The sequence below is a fragment of the Sorex araneus genome, chromosome 2 (assembly GCF_027595985.1).
Source record: "Sorex araneus isolate mSorAra2 chromosome 2, mSorAra2.pri, whole genome shotgun sequence".
Lineage (NCBI taxonomy): Eukaryota > Metazoa > Chordata > Mammalia > Eulipotyphla > Soricidae > Sorex > Sorex araneus.
Window position 1 is genome coordinate 101876403 of NC_073303.1, and position 8212 is coordinate 101884614.

Genomic DNA, 8212 nt, shown 5'->3' on the forward strand with positions numbered 1-8212 from the left:
GGCACAGAAAGACAGCTCCAAGTAAAGTTAAATTCTCTACAGTGTCAGAGAACAGAGGCACAAATTTATTCAAAGTACCATTGAGGGTGGGACCTTCTCAGAGTTAGTATTATCGAAGCTATAATATCACAAGGTTCTCATCAGACTAAATGATAAGAAATGAAGTTTCAGACAAATGGAATAAAGTGTCCAAAGACCAATGGCATTAATAAACCTAAGAAAAGTCTGAGAAAGGGGAAAGAGTGGGGAACATGTAATGTGGAGTCAAACAAAGGTCTCTAATCTTGGATATGACACAAAACAGATCAGAGCAAAAAGCCCCCAGTACCTGTTTGAGTTCTATTAGAGAGACCTGAGTCAGGGGGATTCATTTTAAAATCTGTTGCCTAGTAGTTACTACAGACATCAAAACCATCAACATTTACAAAATTTAAACTATGTTATCTAAACTAAGCAGGTTTCAGAATCTTTACTGAAGGAAAAGAAAATATTTGCAGTAGTGGACTACCAAGTTACCTTTCCACCCAATTTATTTTTGTTTGAGGGCCATATCCAAAGTTTGAAGGGCTACTCTTGACTCAGTGCTCGGGTGACTGCATGGTGCTGGGGATTGAACCCAGCTCTTGTGCATGTGAAGCTAAGAGGCTAGTTGTTATAGATTTGAATTAACTGTCATAAAGGACTCATCTGCTCTTTTATGAACTAGATTTCTAGTTGAATTTTGATTTCTAGAGAATCTCTGATCCTGCTCATCTTGGAGATCTATTGACTTAAACAGAATTGATATGAGGAGGAAATATCTGTGGTAACATCTTATAGCCTAGTTCTCCCTCTTGAAGAACCTAGCAAGCTACCAAGAGTTTCCTGCCAGCATGGCAGAGCTGTGGTATATTCATATGCCAAAATCAGTAACAATGATGGTTCTCATTCCCCTGATCCTGAAAGAGCCTCCAATGCAGCACCATTGGGAAGGATGAGTAGAGAGAGGCTTCTAAAATCTCAGGACTAGGACAAATGGAGACGTTACTGAGACTGCTCGAGAAAATTGACAGTCAACAGGATGATGATGATGATGATGATGATGATGATGATGATGATTTAAACTATAGTAATAATAATAAATTAGTAAATAAATAAAATCTATTGCCTACATCCAGTCAGATGAGGCCCTGGCCCAAGGCATTAGGAATAGAGAAGAGTCCGTGGGCTTAGTAAAAATTTGGACAAAGAACTAAATCAGGATATATTCAATCCCTGTATGAATATTTGAACATATTTGAACATCAAAATACAAATGATATTGTATTATAATTAGGAAACCACCATAAAAAGACTCCTGATATTCCCCACCATATGAAACCACCATGAAGAAGTACCCATCTCTCATTAACCCTTTTGTGCTCAGAAGAGATGAGAGGAGGAAATCAAAGATTTTATTTCATTCAGTATTTATTATTGCAAAATAATATTATTGCAAAAGAAAGTCTCTTGCCCGCACGCCTGGCTGTCTTCCCCGGGGCCCCTCGGAGGGGATGGGCTCCAACTTCCCTCCCCACCCTGAGCAGAGCTCCCGGCGGCCGAAGACCACTGGAACCTAGCTACAGCCATGCTGGAGGCCCCTCTCCACACGTTCTGACAGGCCTTATGCATGAAGGTACTGGCAGAGGAACCCAGATGTGCGTAATCCCATCAACGGCCAATATCCAGAGGGAGACTTAAAAGTGAGCTCCCAGAAGCCATATCTTTAGCCTACTTCTCCCTCTGGGAAAAACTGGCAATCTTCTGAGAGTTTCCTGCCCACATGGGACAGCCTTGCAAGCTTCCCATGGTGTATTCATACGCAAAATCCAGTAACAAGCTGGATCTCATTCCCCTGACCCAGAAGAGCCCCCAGTGCAACATCGTTAGGAGGGCCGAGTCGAGATAGACTTCTGGGATCTCAGGGAAAGGACGAAATGAGCTGTTACTCAGCCCGCCTGAGAAATCGGTGATTAATGGGATTTCGTGATTCGTGATTTGTGATTTATTATTGCATGGCAGAGCCTGGCAAGTTCTCCGTGGCATATGCGATATGCCAAATACAGTAACAATGATGGGTCTCATTCCCCTTACCCTGAAAGATCCTCCAATGTGGCACCGCTGGGAAGAACAAGTGAAGAGAGCCTGCTAAAATCTCAGGGCTAGGACAAATGGAGATGTTACTGGCACTTGTTAGAGCAAACCGATAATCAATGGGATGATAGTGATACAATGATACTGTCACTTTCACCCCGTTGCTCATTGATTTGCTAGAGAGGGCACCAGTAATGTCTCTCATTGTGAGACATTGTTACTGTTTTTGGCATATTGAATACATCATGGGTAGCTTGCCAGGCTCTGCCGTGCGGGCACGATACTCTTGGTAGTATAGAGCTTGCCGGGCTCTCTGAGAGGGGCGGAGGAATCGAACACGGGTCGGCCACGTGAAAGGCGAATGCCCTACCACTGTGCTATCGCTCCAGCCCAATGATACAGTATTTATTAAATACTTAACCTCATACACACTTAATTATTTCTAGGCTATGTTCACTACATGGATAATTTCATTTACAGTTAAAGATCCTTTTTTGTGATTTTAAGTAATTTTTAAGATTTTTATATTTTTAAAGATAAAACTGAACAAATGTTAAATTCTTTGCCCAAGGTCACAAGCAATAAAGTGAAGCATTATACACTAAGGGGGGCAAAGCAAAAAAAAAAATCAACAAATATTAAATTGCCTGAAAAATGTCTATATCTAAGGAGCATGTGTAGCATAGGAATCTGCACATTAAATAAGTCTCTGTAGGAAATACTTTTACTAACACATTGCTACTGGAAATTCAAATTTGTATGATTCTTCTGGAAGGGAATTCAGTAATATTTAACAAAATTTCATATGCACTTATCTTTTGACCTAATGCATCCTTTTGATACTTCTAGGACTTTATTCAGAAGCTGCACTTTCAACAATATGAAAATGCATATTCACAGATTCATTATTGCTTCCTCCAATGGGTCACACCCATAAGCCACCTCCTGCCGGTGCCAGATAATCTCCTCTTGCCACCCTCCAGAACTCACAGCTGCTTCTCCTGGAAGGGAGCATAAAATGAGGCCCCCGTAACCATGCTACCGGACTCTGCACCAGGGGTGCCCCAGAGGGGGGCGGGTGCCCCAACCCAAGGCACCCAGCCCTGGCAGCCGACCTCCACTACCCCACCACCGCCACACTCCAGGCCATTTTCCGTATGCTCGAGCTGAGCCTCACACATGAGTGAACATATTTCTGGACACATCATCATAAGGGGAAATATATATATGCCTCTTGGAGAACCCAGCAAGCTACCAAGAGTATCCCGCCTGCATGGAAGAGTCTGGCAAGCTCCCCATGGCATATTTGATATGCCAAATACAGTAACAATAACCAGTCTCATTCCCCTTACCAGTCTCATTCCCCTTACCTTTCCAAACATTGGAAAAAATGAGTAAGGAGAGGCTGATAAAATCTCAGGGCTGGGACAAATGGAGATGTTACTGGCACCCGCTCGAGCAAATCCATGGACAACAGGATGACAGTGATACAGTGATGATTCTTCTGGAAGGGAATTCAGTAATACTTAACAAAATTTCATATGCACTTATCTTTTGACTTAGTGCATCCTTTTGATACTTCTAGGAATTTATTCAGAAGCTGTACCTTCAACAACATGAAAATGCATATTCACATATTTATTATTTATTGCAGCATTGCCTGCACATGCAAAATATTGAAAACAGTCTAATGCTCAGACCTCAGAGAATGGTCGGATAAACAATAGTGCATTTATATGTTAGAGTCTCTGCAGGCAATCATTAAAGAAAAATGAGGAAGATTTCTCTTAAATGGAGTCAGATCTCTATTAGATAAGGAAAAGAAAATTATAGAATATCTTTTCTGAAAGATATGGTCCTTCATATAAGAAAGAATGAGGTATAAGAGTTAAAACATGTATCTGCAGATTTGTGAAGATGCAATGTAGGAAGAAAGAGCAAGAATATATAAGATTGTCTGCATAGAGCAGGAACCAGATAGAAGAAAACAGTGGTGTTGGATTGGTGGGTGGGGAGGGAATGACAGATGCCTGTATATACCTTTGATTTAATGTTGTCTTTTCAACCATAGTAAGATTCCCCACATTCACTGAGTAAATAATTAAAATCAATCAACCAGTGTGTAGCTCAGAGGGAACCTAATGAGTCTGACTACATTACAAAGGAATAAGATAACTGCACTACGGGAAGTGGGGGATAAAAGAAGCAACCTAGGTAACTTGGAAGAGTATTTTCACAGCCTAAGGAAGACTAGAAGCACAGAAATGTAACTGCTGTGCCCCAGTTAGCAACAAAGTTTCTTTACCTAGCTGAACTTGAATATGAACTATAAACCTTCTCCTTAGCCCCATTTGCACTTTTGCTGGTAAAATCTGGTATTATTAACACCTTCTAAGATAAATTTAAACCAGTTAAACATCTGATCCTGCATACCTGGTCAACCATCTCATAATCCTCCACCATCCTGTGATCACCCTAACCTGTTTTCAGCAAGAATCCTATTAGGTCAGTTTAATAAGAATTCTGTCTTCCTGAGTCTTCCTTCCACTGAAGGAAGAATATATGACAGATGCCTGTATATACCTTTCATTTAATGTTTTCTTTTCAACCATAGTAAGATACCCCATTTGAATCTGTTTTCTCCACTGAAATTCCACCCAGCCTTGAGTATAAATTCTCATAGTCCTGTGCTGTGTTCAGTGTTAAGCCTAATCAATATTCTTCACTCTTAAATCCCTTTACTTTCAGGTCTATATGCCTATTGCCTTGGAAAAGATTGGTAATTTTAGTTATTGTGTTGTTTTTTTTTTAATTAGAGGGGACCTCCTAAGTTGTAAGGGTGCCTCACAATCAGTTTCAGAAATACTAAGCCTGGTGCAGACTGGACAGTTCAAAGCTTGAGCTCTGCCATGCAGTGCTGCTTGGATCTCGTGATGCTAGGGGACTTCCCAGTGCTACACTAATGGTAACGGAGGGGCGTTGCAGTGCCAAGAATAGATCTCACAGCCTCTGTACTCCATGCATGTATTCTAGCCCCACGAGCTATCTCCCTGGCCCCTGATCTTTGACAAGGATCCTTAAATATTGTTTATCATTAAAAATGTGTTTTTGAGAACGACCAATCCAGAAGCATTGTCCTTCTCTCTTAGAAAAGAACATAACACTGTTCCATGCTGCTGGATCCCACACCAGGCTGTTTCATTCAGAGCACCCTGGAAGGAGGTGGATGAGGCCCTCTCTGCCAGAAGGGACCCAGCCCTGGCAGCAGACAACCTCCAGAACTCAACCTCCACCATGCTTACGGCCATTCTCCACAGGCTCAGGCCGAGTCTCATCCATGAAAGAATCAGCAGAAAAACCCAGGTATGAGGGACTGGTGACTGCAAACCCTGGGTTCAATGGAACCGGGAGTGAGTGACCTCCATCCATGTGTGCCCATGTTTCTGGCAACTTGGCAGGCAATCACACCCACAAGCCACCTCTGGCTGGTCCCAGATAATCTCATCAAAGACCATGATCCTGAGACTCATTGTCCTCTCTTGGAAGAGAGCATAACACGACACTGCAATAACCATGCTGCCAGATTGCTTCATTCAGAGAGCCCAGAGGGGGACAGGTGAGGCCCCTCCCCACCCCACAGGACCCAGCCCGGGCAGCCAACAACCTCCAGAACTCAACTTCTGCCATATTTATGGCTGTTCGCCACATGCTCAGGCTGAGCATCACCTACAAGTAAACTTATACCTGGATAGCGTGGCCATATTTGCGGCCACATGACATCTCATACCTCACACCACTCATACTCCAAGAGTACCGAAACCACATTGGATGGAGTTGAAAGTAGAAGGCGGGGTGCTCCCCACCCTGGCATGAGGCTCGGTGCTTGCAGATGCCAGCTGGGCACTGTCAGGCCCAGGAAGGAGGGGTGGGAGGGTGGCCGCTGTCTCCCTGGGACAGGCCCTACCACCCAGAGGGGAGGAGAGGGCTGGGGCCTGGGCGACCATGACGTGTTGAGGCCGCGGGGGTGGGCTCGATCCGGGGGAAGCTACCCTCTGTCGATGCCACCTCTGCCCCAGGCATGTTGTCCAATTGCACCAACACCACGGCAGTGGCGGTGGCACCGCTCAGCCCCAGCTAGACCAAGACCAAGAAGAAGCATTTTGTGTGCCAGAAAGTGAAGCTATTCCGGGCCAGCGAGCCAATTCTCAGCGTCCTGCTGTGGGGGGTGAACCACACGATCAACAACTTGAGCAATGTCCCCGGCTCTGTCATGCTGATGCCCGATGGCTTCAAAGCATACAGCAAGATCAAGGTGGACAATCACCTCTTCAACAAGGAGAATCTCCCCAGCCGCCTTAAGTTTAAGGAGTACTGCCCTATTGATGGTGTTCAGAAATCTCCGGGAGAGGTTTGGGATTGATGACCAGGATTACCAGAACTCGGTGACACTGCAGTGCCCCAATCAACAGTGACAGCCAGGGCCGGTGTGGCACGCGCTTCCTCAACACCTAGGACCGGCGCTTTGTCATCAAGACTGAGTCCAGCGAGGATGTGGCCGAGATGCACAACATCTCAGAGAAAATACCACCAGTTCGTCGTCGGGGGCCACGGCAGCACGTTCTTGCCAGTTTCCTGGGCATGCATGTACCGCCTGACCGTGGATGGCATGGAGACCTACAAAGGTGGTCACCAGGAATGTGTTCAGCCACCGGCTCAGGGTCCACTGCCAAGTACGACCTCAAGGGGCCCGCGGTTGCCCGAGAAGCCAGCGACAAGGAGAAGGCCAAGGACGTGCCGCTGACATTCAAAGGCAACGACTTCCTCAACGAAGGGCAGAAGCTGCATGCGGGAGAGGAGAGTGAAAGAGAACTTCCTGGAAAACCTGAAACGGGATGTTGAGTGCCTGGCGCCGCTGGAGATCGTCACGGACTGCAGCCTGCGGGTGGGCAACCCGCGACGTGGACCGGGCCGGGCAGGAGGAGACGGAGGTGGAGGAGCGGGTGGAAGAAGAGGAGCGTGAGGATGATGGCGTGGGCAGGGACCTGCTCTGCTCCTGCCGCACCCCTGCCGACTCAGCTTCCCCCCACCCTCACTCCCCTGCTTCTTTGGGTCGACAGAAGGAATTCGACCCTTCTGTTGACGTCTATGCCGTGAAAAGCCACGAAAGGGAACCCCAAGAGGGAGGTCCACTTCAGGGCCCTCATCGACATCTCACACCACACGACGCGAAGAGGAAAAAGCCGCTCAGGCAGCCAAGACAGTGAAGCACGGGGCGGGGGCCCCAGATCTCCACGGTGAGCCCCGAGCAGTACTCCAGACGCTTCAATGAGTTCATGTCCACAGCATCCTGACGTAGTTACCCGCGGCTTCGGCCAGAGCCAGAGACCGGGATGTGGAGTCCCGGCCCGCGGAGGGGGCGGGTGTGCTGGGGCCAGCCGGGCGGGGAGGGCGGAGAGCAACAGGGTCCTCCCGGTGTCCCTGCGCCAGCAGGGCGTGGCCTCGGCTTCTGCTCTCTCGGGACTTTGTTCTCCCTTGGACCCACCCAGGATCAAAAGGGGTTTCCTGTGTGATCTTGCTTGTAACCTTTCACTCACCTCCTTGGGGCTCGAGATGATGATTTTATGGGTTTATTGGGTTCTGTTTCTGGACTCTCATTGCTCCAAGTTTGCTATTTATAATGATGTGTGTCGTCACCCTCTCCACCTCCCAGCCCCACCCTGCTGTCGTCAGCTCCCCTCAGTTAAAGAGGCACCCCAAGCAGTGGGGCTACGTATCTCTTCATTCCCAGCAATGGAAAACTAATTATCAAATGCTTCCGTGGTAGTAGGGCTGTCTTTCTTGGGGGCAAACTCCAACAACAACAGTGAGTTTTGTGTTGAAATATAGAATGTAATCAAGGTAAAGAGAAAATGAAGTGAAATTTATCAGTTATGCAGTTGGGGGTGGGGGCGGGGGCAAGGGGTATACTGGGGTTTTTGGTGGTGGAATATGAGCACTGGTGAAGGGATGGGTGTTTGAGTATTGTATAACTGAGACATAAGCCTGAGAACTTTGTAACTTTCCACATGGTGATTCAATAAAAATAAATAAATAAATAAAA

The 8212-nt window shown here is 46.5% G+C and overlaps 1 pseudogene; it reads left to right on the forward strand.

Annotated features, from left to right (window-relative positions):
• The first annotated feature begins 6190 nt into the window (after positions 1-6190).
• Positions 6191-7463, forward strand: LOC101542708 (phosphatidylinositol 5-phosphate 4-kinase type-2 beta-like; annotated as a pseudogene).
• Positions 7464-8212: the final 749 nt, after the last annotated feature.